Source organism: Mytilus galloprovincialis, chromosome 8 (assembly GCF_965363235.1).
Source record: "Mytilus galloprovincialis chromosome 8, xbMytGall1.hap1.1, whole genome shotgun sequence".
NCBI classification, from domain to species: domain Eukaryota; kingdom Metazoa; phylum Mollusca; class Bivalvia; order Mytilida; family Mytilidae; genus Mytilus; species Mytilus galloprovincialis.
Window position 1 is genome coordinate 53449109 of NC_134845.1, and position 14500 is coordinate 53463608.

At 32.7% G+C, this 14500-nt stretch overlaps 1 long non-coding RNA gene across 1 annotated transcript; it reads right to left on the reverse strand.

Moving 5' to 3' along the window:
* Positions 1-7113: 7113 nt before the first annotated feature.
* Positions 7114-11592, reverse strand: LOC143042201 (uncharacterized). Its single transcript, XR_012967905.1, has 5 exons — positions 11438-11592; positions 10278-10360; positions 9788-9893; positions 9089-9123; positions 7114-7725 (listed from the first exon to the last, which is right to left on the reverse strand). It is a non-coding gene; the product is annotated as an uncharacterized LOC143042201 (long non-coding RNA).
* Positions 11593-14500: the final 2908 nt, after the last annotated feature.

Sequence of the window (14500 nt, forward strand, 5' to 3'; positions counted from 1 at the left end):
CTTCTATTCTATACAAAAATCGAGCTTCATAAAGAAACCCCAACTGAGAGAAGAGAACCACTAAGAGTACACATTAGTGGCATTTCTGCATATGCATGAAAGGTCCCATCCAGATATCAAACACCTGCTAAAATATACACATTTGCTGAAATCAACCGATGAGCGTGTAATTAAATGGTAAAAGATAAGAATCATGGATCGTGTGATACGCGAGCTATTGAAAAACAAAATTAACAATAATACGCCGCTCCGTCAATAGATACACACGTCGTTTGGTCCAAGGTTCCCTCTAAAAAGTCTATAAGTCCACGATAATATACTTGCGAATCACGTAACGCGCCTGGGTCTAATTTTATATTCAAAAGAATTCCCCAATTATGTATAAGACTAAACATATTCTACGGGAAGAGGAAAAAAGGGCGAATTAAAGAGATGTCTATTTCTGCATGTATAATCGATATGCCATTTGACTTTGGTACACTCAAAATGGTTGCTTCTACTGTGACAATGTCCAGTACAAGGTGACATCCCCCTGCTATTGCTTGCAATAGCAAATATAGTTTTACTAATTGTTTGTGTTATATGTTATTCTAATGATACAGTATTTCAATATATGGCATGAAAATATGTTACCTGAGCTGTAATATACTCTTCAAATTCGTACTTGATTTTGCCATTTTACCATTTTTGATTCGAGTTTCCCTGATGAGTTTTCTAAAAATTACGAAACGCGCTTCAGGCGTAAAAACTTTTAATACTTGTATATTTGATGTGTTTATTGATAGATCTAAAAAATATCAAGTACATAAAGTACAGTTTTACCAATTTTTATTTCCAGATATACTAAATAAGGAAAAACTCAATTGGAAAGAGAAAACGGAAAAGTTTGTCAGTACAAGAGCTACAAAAGTCATCTTGAAAAGAATCCAGAACAACAATTGTTTATTGATAAGTGGGCCTCCAGGCGTTGGTAAAACGGCAAATGCATATTGTGTGGCCTTTATTTTAGAGAAAACCCATAAATACATGGTAATGGAAGTAAATGCTTGTGATCTACATAAGTATGTCTTGTCAAATATAAATCAAGTTTTTATTATTGATGACGTTTTTGGAAAGTATTGCTGTAACACTGATTTCAGCTTTATTTGTTCTTCTTTAAGAACAGTTTTAGATTACCATTCTAACACAAAAATAATAATGACCTGTAGATCGCAGATATATCATTTGGTGCAGAATCAACTAGTTTTGGAGAATATCTCCTTTCAACATTGTGATTTTCTCTTAGATGAACTTCGGCTATCCGTTGAAGAACGAAAAGAGATAGGCGAATCTTACATTGATAGTGGAATCATTAGTGAACTACCAGATAGTGTGTCCATGTTATACAGCTTTTTCCCATGTATTTGCATTTTAGCAGCAACTATCGGAAATGAACACTTTTTCACATATCCTTCCAGTTATGTAGATTACGAAGTCAACAACATTAAACTGAAATCAAATGAAACCTACTTAGTGTTAGCTCTGCTAGTAGTTTTAAACAATGTTGTCGAAGAAATTGTACTAGATGAACATAACGTTAAGACTGATGATATGCTTAGAGATATAATTACTGAGTCAGGAATTTTGCAAACTCCTTCTAAAGGATTACTGTTATCTGCTCTGAAATCATTAGATGGTTCGTTTGTTAAGAAGTGTGATTATCATTTTACATTTATGCATAAATACATGTTTAATATGATGGTTGCTTGTATTGGTCCCCATTTTATAAGAAGTATACTAAAATATGGATCTATTGAGTTTGTACAGAAAAGATTACAATTAACCTGTGTATTAGAACATATGGACAGTTTCATGATTATTGTTACGCCAGATTTGTATAATGAATATTTCGCTCGATTAACCAACGATATTAATTGTGGAAATGTTTCTACTGTCTTTGCAAACAGGCAAATGCGTTCAGCTAAGTTTCGAAGGGAAATTATTCCACGCTTTGAAAAATATTTAAAGGCAAAAGATATTGTTGGTGCAAAAGACAAATCGACTGTTATTCATAAAGTGTCATCATTAGGCTATACCGACTTATTAGCACATTTTGTGAAAAATGACATGCCAAATATCGATAAACAAGACTCAGACGGGAAAACAGCTCTTCATTTGGCTGTGTTGCATAGACATCAGCACATTGCTGAAATTCTTTTGCAACAAAAAGCGGACGTGCATCTCCGAGACAGTGACAGTCGTAGTGCTATTCATATAGCTTGTAACAATGGTGATCTACATATGGCAGATCTGTTGATAAAACACAAAGCACATATAAATGAGAAAGATAAACATGGATTCACCCCACTACATGTGGCATCTATTAGAGGTCAAACAAAAGTGGTAAAACTTCTTGCACAGATGAAGGCTAAAATGAATGAAGTTGATGACATTGGAAGAACACCATTGTATGTGGCTTGCGAAATGAATCGTTTGGACACAGTTAAATTCCTCTTACATGTACAGGAACGTACAATTAACGATATTCATATTGAAGAACGCAAAAATGGGTTTACACCACTTCATATTGCATGTGAAAAAGAGTATACAGATTTAGTAGATACCTTGTTGAAGTATGGTGCAAACATAAATAGACCTTCAAAAAATAATGACACACCAATGAAAATTGCTAAACGGCATGGAAATAAAGATGTAATCAAACTTTTGCGGAAATATGAAGAGATAAACACAATTCAAAAGTGAAAGAAGTGCACGCATTTGACTCTTAAGTTGTGCACTATTATTTCAAAGCAAAACGTTCGATTGCACTTGCTTTGCCTTAATTTTAGATGTCTTTACATTTATATTTCTAAGGAAAAATTGCGAACAATTGTTAAATCCCCGAAAGCGAAATATATTTTGTACACAGGAGGCGTCAGATACAAAAGAGAACACTAAATATATAATGTACAATATATAGTTGTAAAATAAATAATAGATTGTACACAACACTTCCTTATAACTTAATAAAACTTTTAACAAAAAAAGAATTACAAAAGGGAATAGCTATGCGAAGATGTGGTATGAGTGCCATAGAGACAACTTTCCATCCAAGTCTCAATTTATAAAAGTAAACTATAATAGGTCAAAGAACAGTGTTTAACACGGAGCATTGGCTCACATCGAATATTCCGAATAGCAAGCTATTAAGGGCCCAAAAATTAATAGTATAAAACCATTCAAACAGGAAAAACTGCAGTATATTTTTGTTTTAAAGAAACATAAAACACATATGAACCAGATCAACAAACGACAACCGCTAAACACCAGGTTCCTGACAAAGAAAAAATGTACAAGCAAATGCAGCGGGTTTAAACTTTTTCTTTTCTTAAACAAATATTCACCCTTTACCTGAAACAATAGTGTTACATCACAGCATAGAACGACGCAATATAAAATATCAATTGAAATGGTTCAATTCAATAAAAAGACATAATAAAACAAACAAGTGAACATACACTGGACGAATCTTTACCCCAATGTAAATACAAAATTAATAGAATAAGGGGTGGGATGTTAAACAATATCATTAAGACAGCCATTCATTACCTTAAAAATAGCCGCCAAATAAAATAATGTATACAGGTAAATTAAAATAATTTTGTTGTAAGGTATACAGTAGTTTTTTACAAAACAAATGATTGTGTTGTTCATAGTACGTGAACGGAAGTGAAAAGTAATAGTCTTACCAAACATTTTCAAAATTATCTACTGTAAATGAGGGTGGTAAAGGGTTATTTTCGTGCAACGTGATCGCCGTTTTTTATTACACGGTCAACGTGTTTTTACTTTTTTATTTAACGTTCAGTCGTGCAAGACGGGTGCCTCGTTCAACGTGTTCTGCTTATTTAATTTTACGTGCATCGTGATTTTCAAAGACTTATTTTGCGTGCTCGGTATTTTTCAAATAAAATTCAAACACTTGGCAGGGATCGTCAAGAAATACTTTTTTAAAAGCCGTAAACCAATTATATCATAAATGTGTATACTAAATCAGGAATATCAAGTAAAACAAAGAGTTAATATATACAAGAAGACAGTGACTCAGTCACAAAAGGTTCAAATAAAAGTATTTCTTTTTCGTGCAACGTTCATTACAGAAATTATTTCACATTCAACGTGAAATTATGTCTTATTTCACGTTTTTTCGTGCAAGCACCCCCTTTACCACCCTCGTAAATGTATGAAATAAAGAGAGACGAGATGTAACACTCAATTAGTAAGCAATAGATAACAAAAAAGCACTACAAAGTGTATGAACAGGTCACATTAAGGGAGTTCGCTTCTCAGTTTCAAAGTAATTAACATTTCAAAACACTAGTTTATATAGATAGGGGCTTAATAAAGGAATCCAAAGATAAAAAAAAATATATAGGTCACTGTGCTTGTTTTCGAGATAATAGCCGTTGAAATTTTGGCGGAAAGATATTCTCTCTTGACTTTTCATAGCTTTATCATTGACAAGTTGAAGTTCTCACAAACTTTTAAAAAGTAATTAAATTTTATAAGACTTTTACAGGTGGCATATCATTAAACACGTAAAAGATTTACAAAAAGAAAAATGGAGGTCATCGGGCAAAATTTTTCAAGGCATTCAAACGGATAAAACCAGAGGATTCCGAAAATCTGACAAAAAATCTAAAACATGACAAGCCAGCTTCCTTAAAACGAACGTATGATTTTGGATTACGTGCAGTTACTAAAGGCTACTTAAAAGCTAATTGTCTTTACTTTATCAGTTGTGAAATACAAATTATGTCAATAACTTTCTGAAAAATTAGCTTCAGTTTGAAATAAATAATTGTTAACGTGATGTTTTTGATTAAAAGGAAACAACATTTTTTCCGATTTATTTTGAGTTTACGTCCTGTTATTATAAATGTACTATAGTCACTCAAAATGAATGATTCGCCTGTTTTGCTGCAATGCATTTATCTTCAGAACCGGATTTATATTTTAGCATCGAGCCTCCATACGTTTCTTCTTTGATAACATAAACACTGGTAGCGCTAAATTCAAACGGAATCATGGAATTTTGTCGAATTTAAATAAGAGAGGGGAATATACTGTAACGATTTTACCCAAAGACCCCTGTTTAGTGTGATTTTTATCTTTTCAAAATTTGAAAGAACTTTTTCAAATGATTTCTATAGTTCGTTCTTAAGTTGTACTGTTATGCCACTGTCCTAAGTTAGGGGAGGGTTGGGATCCCGCCAACATGTTTGACCCCGCCACATTATGTATGTATGTATGTGCTTGTCCTAAGTCAGGAGCCTGTAATTAATTTTTCAAAATTAATATGGCCGTTAGTTTTCTCGTTTGTATCGTTTTAAATTATTATTTCGGGGCCTATTATAGCTGACTACGCGGTAGGGGATTTGCTCATTGTTGAAGGCCGTATGGTGACCTATAGTTGTTAATTTCTGTGTTATTTTGGTATCTTGTGGAGAGTTGTCTCATTGGCAATCATACCACATCTTCTTTTTTATATATTCATATAAAAGCAGACACGTATCATAAAGGTTCGATCCCTTGAAACCACATATCTCTCCTGCTGTCAGTGTTATTATGTAAGGATGACTGTAAACAGCGAGTTCTTTTATTCGTAAAATATAAAATAAAAAACAAATTGTATTAGATACAAAATGTACTATTATTGTACATAAAGTTAAGCTTCTGTCTAAGTGCCATAGCATTCCATGAAATTTAAAAAAAAAATTAAAAAAATCATGTCATCAATAAAAAAACCATTCATAAAATGATAATTTCTTAACACAGAAAGATGAACACGAGTGGATGCTCCCTATGAAATATGAAATGTCTTGAGTGGACAAATCTACGCCCTTCTATCTCTAATTAGTAGAAGGAAAACAAGTGTATATTATTTAATTATCATTTTACTTTACTAGTCATCAAAGGACATATGATCATAATAAAAATTCATTATAGTGCATGACACGGGTTATGTTCTTCTCATATATGTTATGATGTTATGATGGTATTATACTAAACCCCTAACGGGAAGGATTGTGCCTGATGTTCATATGATGAAATCATAATCTTTCAGTCAGTTTAATTGAAGTCTGGAGCTGGCATGTCAGTTAACTGCTAGTAGTCTGTTGTTATTTATGTATTATTGTCATTTTGTTTATTTTCTTTGGTTACATGTACATCTTCTGACATCAGACTCGAACTTCTCTTGAACTGAATTTTAATGTGCGTATTGTTATGCGTTTACTTTTCTACATTGGTTAGAGGTATAGGGGGAGGGTTGAGATCTCACAAACATGTTTAACCCCGCCGCATTTTTGCGCCTGTCCCAAGTCAGGAGCCTCTGGCCTTTGTTAGTCTTGTATTATTTTAATTTTAGTTTCTTGTGTACAATTTGGAAATTAGTATGGCGTTCATTATCACTGGACTAGTATATATTTGTTTAGGGGCCAGCTGAAGGACGCCTCCGGTTGCGGGAATTTCTCACTACATTGAAGACCTGTTGGTGACCCTCTGCTGTTGTTTTTTATTTGGTCGGGTTGTTGTCTCTTTGACACATTCCCCATTTCCATTCTCAATTTTATTAGTATGATAAACGTGTCTGTTAATTGGTGTTGCATTCCATTGAACCCTTTTTCTGAGGAGGTACGAAAGATAACAGATGGAGAGTCATACTCATATATTGAAAATAAACTGACAACGCCATGGCTTAAACGGAAAAAAGACAAAACAAATAACATTACAGATACAACATATAAAACTGAAGACTAAACAACACGAACCCCACTAAATACTTGGGTGATCTCAGGTGCACCGGAAGAGTGAGCAGATTCTGCTCCACATGTGGCACCCGTCGTGTTGTTTGTGTTATTACAAATCCGGTAATAGTCTAATTCGGTAGGAATACAAGTGTATGGTTTGCTTGCCGTTTATGTTAGTACTGTGAGGTCGTCATTTAGGAAAGTAGTTTGCTCTACAATTAAAGTCACACAATGCATTTATCAAACTAGTATGTGTGACGTCAGTAACTGATTACAGACTAGTGCATGTAGTAGTTTACCTATACAACAAAGACATTTACATTATTTAAGTCACATTTTTTTATATCTAATTTTGCAGTTCAATAGTTTAGAAAATATTGTTTATTGTCTTGATTTATAGGGTTTGACATATTTTAATAATCTGATGTTTCAATTGATTCTAATGATAGGTATTTGTGTGTTTCGATGTTGTCAGAACTTATTGCTTCATAATCATTTAAACTACCACAACCTCTATCACTGTTCTCGCTTTTTGAATCTATCCCATGATCGTGATCAGTTTCGTTTCGTACACTTTCAGTCTCTGGTTCGTTCTCTTCACTAGATGAACCACATGTATCATTATAGTGTATAGAAACACTAATAGTTTCGGTTTCCTGATTGATAATTTCTCCAACTTCCATACATGTATCTCTTCCGTGTACTTCGTCAGAAATATCGTCATACAAGTGGGGCTCTTCCTGTACATCATATGTATGCGTAGCAACAGTTTGTTTCACAATGTCCGTGTTTACATTTGACGTCAAATAATTACTTGGAATATTATCATGTTTCTTCTTTTGATAATATTTATAAGTTAAAATAATGATAGTCAGGATAATGATTGGGATGACCAAGACTATAAATATCTTGTTATCCTTTAGAGGCTTTACTACTATAAAAAAAAAGACATATGTTTTAATGTTTTCGGAATAGAAAGATTTTTAATTAACATTAAGGTGGTACCTAACACTACAGGGAGATAACTCAGTAAAATCAGCAGACGTTTTAATGACGTAGTGTTCATAAGGGAATATTAAGCTTCTCAATGATCAAAATAAGTGTTTTTCAAACTGCTATATAACCAGTGTAATTTTTCTGATAAAACGGTTGGTTCATATTTTTTGAAATTTTTATATTTTTGTCAAAGGGTCATAGCAAATACTTTGTCAAAATTTTTAGAAAATTAAACGAGCCAAATTAATTTTAGTTAAAGTGTTAGGTTCCATCTTAAATAACTGTTTTTAAGTTTTTTTAATTGTGTACATTTTTTTCCATATGGTTCCTGTTATAGGTTACTATGCGGTGTGGGTTTTGCTCCTTGTTTGGTGTTTTACGATTACCTATAGTTGTTAACTTTTACGTCATTTGGTATTTGGTGGAAAGTTTGCCTCTGTGGCAATCATACCATACTTTCTTTGTATATATGTCATAATATACCGAATAAACTAATGAATTGAGAAAAATAAATTTTAGTTTAGTTTTTAGTTCACTGACAATGTTGATATACATACCAATTCAATACGTAAAGTCCGCATCTTTTTGCTTTTGTTTCAATTATAGTAATAATAGACATAAAAGCAACAGACTGTGAGTTTTTTGTATGGTTGTCAACTGACTATATTTTTTTGGCGTAAAATGAACCTTATGGTACCAAGAATAGATCATCAAAACTGTAGGTCTGGTATGGGTGATAATTCGTCTCTTATAATAGAAATAATTGCATTGCGTATTCAATGCTCGTTTGACATTTTTTAAAAGTATTAATTATTCCTTTTAAATAAATAGTTATCAGGTACCAGGAGTATAATTTAGTACGCAAGACGCGCGTTTCTTCTACATAAGACTCATCAGTGACGCTCATATCAAAATATTCATAAAGCCAAACAAGTACAAAGTTGAAGTGCATTGCGGATCCAAAATCCCAAAATATTGTGCCAAATACGGCTAAGGTAATCTATAACTACAGCTCTTATATGTGTAACTTTATTTGTTGCTGCATGAAACAATTACAATATCAACATATTTCAATGCGGGAATATACTAGGATCTAGTTAATACTTTTATTTCCTTTTCTGTGTGTATATAATCTGTTATTAGGAAAACAATGCTTTTGCTGGAGCGCAAATGGAGTATTCTGATTTGAAAATACAATTCGTCTATAATACGAGAATATATAGATATGAATGAAAATACGAGATATCATAGATGCATGTATGACTTGTATGAAAAATTATCCCTTATGTAACATGACTTACCATCGGTAGTAATGCACCCAACTCTATGATCGCATCTATATACAAAACAAATATAATTTCAAAGAAAAATTGAAATGGGTTATTTCTACATGTCCTAATACATATTTCATTAATTTTTATAAAGAAGGCAATGTATTTATAAACTATTCATGCTTCTAACACTTTACCAAACACTACGTTGTGAAATAAACATATAAAAGATTCATCGTTAGCCTATAGATACATAGCTCACATATTATACTATACATTAAACGTAGACATAATACGCTAGCACTTGTGCCATTCAAACCATGCGATGAGGAGAAAATATATGTATACAAATATTAAAAAGAAAATGTGGTATGATTGCTAATGAGACAACTGTCCACAAGAGATCATAATGACACCGTACGGCCTTCAACAATGAACAAAGCCTATACAATGTATACCGCATAGTCATCTATTAGATGTCCGAAAACGCCACCTTTTGTCCCTTACTGTAGTCATTCTATAATCAATCTGTCAGATGTCATAGTAATAATGTTGAACATAAAAGCTTGATGAACTTTTTATTTCGTATTTTTCATGGTAAAGTTCAAACTCATTAGAAAGCCTCCTTTTAGCATCCTGTCGTTCGTAAATTTTCGAATTACGATTGTAAAAATCCTGAATAGCCCAACTAAAGGAGTACTTTTTTGGTTTACTAATTAAAAGATATACCTTTCCGACCTGCTACAACTACAGGTTTCTGCGCATTTTTTTCCGAATTTTCCATTGCGGCATTTTGCACACTTTATGCCTTTAGAGAAGTGACCGACTGGACATTCTGAAATCATACAGCTTTTCATCGTTAGAAATATATTATTAACTATCAATGTTAGATGTGCTTGCATATAAAAATACATCTAGCGTGAATTAATTGAAGCTGGTATTTTTTTTTCCTTTTCAACTATTTGCATGCTTTTAATACGTATTGAATTGCTTTAAAAACTGGAAAAGGGCGGAACCTGGCCTTGCGTCAGTTTTGCGCCGAGTACAAAAAAGTTTATATTTTTATGACATTGACCTAATGTGTTTTTTATACTGCAACTTAAATTAATACATTGATAGCTATTTAGAACCTCGCCCTTCCACATTTACTCAACCTCATACAAAAAAAGTTTATATTTTTCTGACATTGACCTAATATTGTATATTTATTGTAACTTACCTACACAGGTTCCATTCGACATAAAGAAGTGATGACAACAATTTCTTACTAATACATTTCTGTAAACGTTGCCATGTTTTATCCTGTAAAATAATTATGCTTTGACAAATACAAAAAACAACACATTGTTATTGAATATCGGTAAATAAAGAAATGTTTACGATGTGTTTTATGGTTGCGAACATTGTGACGGGACAATTCTTGACAGAGTGAGAACTCACCTTTAATATCATTATAGCATTTTACCCGAAATGGCAATCTTTTATCAAACATGTTAAAGTCAAAACACTTCTCTGTGGAATGAGTTTTGCTTTTGTTCTGATTATTATTACAAATGAATGTTTTTTCCTCCTATTATTTTTTTAATTGTGCCGTATTGTTGTTTCACAAGATGTCGTTTAGATTTTTGGTATATGGTATAGAACAGCTAATACGATTTTAAAATGACCATGTTTAATCGAAAACTTTTTCTTGTGAGAGTATCTCCGAACACTGATTTTCTTGTCTCCGCATTTCCTTCGCAACCATAAAAGATAACGACAAAATTATTTTTTTCAAATTACTCATTATATCTTCGGCATAATCATATGGACCGAAGCTATGCATATAGAGATGTGGTATGAGTGTGAATGAGGCAACTCTCAATCCAAGTCACGATGTATATAAAGTTAAAATTTATTTAATTTAAAGAATGGTCTTATACATGTTATACGCATACTACGATATGGACTTTGCTTATTGATGAAGGTCCTACGGTGAACTGAATTTGTTGATAATCTCATTTTTTATATACTAAAAGATATATTTCCAATCATATCACCATTTATATCTTTTCTAATAGAATCAACCCAATAACTTTTACTTTTTAGTAAAGGAAAATAGTAAAACCACAAAAATACTGAAATTCGAGGAAAATTCAAAACGGAAAGTCCCTAATCAATTGACAAATAAGAAGCTCAAACACATCAAACGACTGTCATATTCCTGACTTGTTCAGGTATTTTCTTATGCAAATTAAACTACTAAAACACAAGTATGAGTAAAAAATAAAAAATAAATACAAACCGTGTTTCATATGTTTGCGAGAGAATGGTGTGAGCTTCTACGTTCATTTGGTATAAATAGTTCATTCACCTTTAAACAAAGATTGAGTAACATACCTTTTGTACTCTGTACATACACCGAAATCAGTAGCTTTGACACATACATTAAAAAAACTAAATAAACAAATAATTTTAAGTAAATTCCATTTCATGTTTTTGCAATGCATGATAGTTTTGAACGTTCACACGGTTCATCGGATATGTCTCAGGAAACACTTTTAAAGTTTACAAACTAATCAATTTCTGATCAATGTGCATAAATATGTTGATTCATAAACAAAACAATATTTTATACTTAATATTTATGGAAAGCCCAATTTGTCATTACTCACGTTTTGCAATTTGTAAATTGTACATATAAAAAAGTTATATGTATTTAACTGTTTAATTTTGAAGTTCCAAATTTGCAATTATTAAAATGTAAAAGTGAAACTCGACGATAAGACGTAAGGAACTACAGCTTGATCTAAAGCAACTGTGGATACCCCCCCCCCCCCCCCACACACACACACACAAATAAAAGACTCAAAGTAGAACAGAAATGAGAGAACCGGCAGTGACTGACAGCTTATTTGAATCCAATAAAAAGTTAAATACAAATCATGTATCTATTTATATTTTTTTTTGCATCGATTTGATGAGTTAGGCCTCTTTCAACTGATTGTTATAGCTTGTTGTTACATCAATTTTCCAGGACAGGTGAGGGTTGAGCACACACACACATGTGTAACATCGCCACATTCTGTATGTGCCTTCCTCTAAGTCAGGAGTCTGCTATCATATAAGTTTTCCGGAAATTAATTGTTATAAATTAGACCGTTATTCTGCTAAATTGAATTGTTTCATATTATATTTTTTATGTCGCCCTACCTTTCGTTTGGTTACTGACGATACGGTATGTGTTTTCCTATTGTTGAAATACGTACAGTTGCCTATTATAATTGCTGTATCTAAACTTTCAGCATCGGAATCAAACACATTTATTCTAAAACGAGTTGTTGGCATGACACGGGTTATGTTCTTCTTACATTTTTCATGATGGTATAATACTAAACCCCATTATATATATTATGTATTATTGTCATTTTATTTATTTTCCTTTGTTTCATATTCTAAAATCGGACTCGGACTTCTCTTAAGCTGAGTTTTACTGTGCGTATTGTTGTACGTTTGTTTTTCTACATTGCATGGCTAGAGGTATAGGGGGAGGGTTGAGATCTCAAAAAACATGTTTAATCCCGCCGCAATTTTGCGCCGGTCCCAAGTCAGGAGCCTCTAGACTTTTTTATTCTGGTATGATTTTTGATTTTAGTTTCTTGTGTATAATTCGGAGTTTAGTATGACATCCATTATCACTGATCTATTATGCATATTTGTTAAGGGGCCAGCTGAGGGACGCCTCCGGGTGCGGGAGTTTTTCGCTACATTGAAGACCCAGTGGTGGCCTTCGGCTGTTGTCTGCTCTATGGTTGGGTTGTTGTCGCTTTGACACATTCCCCAATTCCATTCTCAATTTTATTTATCGTAGATTTGTCTCATTGGCAATCATACCACATCTCTTTATTTGTATTCTATTATTGTTAAATACATTATATACATATGCACATTCACGTTTCTAAAATCTTTCAATACCTGCATTAGCATTCCACGAGATCATTGTTTTCATTGGGTGTAAGATATGTACATGTACTGATTGTTACTATTATAATAATAGTACTAGGGAAATAATGTTTTCGGTTTTAAACAAGCTGTCAGTAACTACAAGAACTACAATGTACATGTATCATTTTATTCTGTACTTTGTGATGTTTTTATATTTTGTTGTAGTAGGGATGGATAAATACATTGACACGTCCAGCGAGTGTTTTTGTTACTTTTTTTTTGTTTTCTATTGATCTAATATGTTAATCCTTTTCATGTAATTTTTATGGTTTGTTCCTATGCTGTGCAATATGGATAGGGTAGCGTTGGGCGCCAGTAAACATGTTTAACCATGTCTCATTCTGTATTGTTTTCTGTTGATCTAATAGGTTAATCCTTTTCATGTGATTTTTATGGTTTGTTCATATGCTGTGCAATACGGATAGGGTAGCGTTGGGCGCCAGTAAACATGTTTAACCATGTCTCATTCTGTATTGTTTTCTGTTTATCTAATAGGTTAATCCTTTTCATGTGATTTTTATGGTTTGTTCCAATGCTATGCAATTTGGATAGGGTAGCGTTGGGCGCCAGTAAACATGTTTAACCATGTCTCATTCTGTATTCGTCTGTACCAAATCAAGAGCCTGAATCCATTGCATGGTTGTTGTTTGTTGCTGTATATCATATGTATTCTACGTTAAATTGTTTTGTACATTAATGAGGCCTTTAGTACTTTGATAGATGACTACGATGCAGGGGTTTTGCTCAGTGTTGAATATCGTTTGATGACCACTAGTTGTTAATGGCTATGTCATTTAGTCACTGGTTGATAGTCTGAAAATGAGACGAATGAAGCTGCTTATGTGGTGACTGCAAATAATTATTTTAAGTTTGTATTTTTAATTGAAAGAACAGTTCATCTTCAATATGCATTTAATATGTAAAGATAAGTATTTTAGCTTTTTTTTTATTTTTAAAAGTGAACCCTTGCGAAAACAAAAACGTGCACATTCTGCAGATTTTTCAGATATTTAAGTAGAAATTACACTTCATTTCAATCACTTTCTAAACGCAATACTTGACCACACTTAGTTATTCTTTCACGATAATTTTATCGATAACGAATGCCATCTGTGAACAACATTTTTTTTAATTTGTATCTGAAAGACCGTGCAAAACTATGTTAACAAATTAACATATTGACAATGACAATGATGAAGTCTTATATAAACTAAGTATGGAGTTAAATAAGTGTTTTATGTTTATGACGTCTTTACACTAAATCCATTGCATGTGTGATGTGTAATGATTGATAATTTAGTCTTGGATACAGGGTTTGTATCATCAATTGTAAACGGCTTTGAACTAGCTCTTAAATGTAGTAACTATGAGTAATCTCCGATCTGTACTGGGTGTCTTTTTTTTATGTTGGAATGTACAAGTACCCGGTCACGTCCACTCTGTGTTTTTTTTAATGTA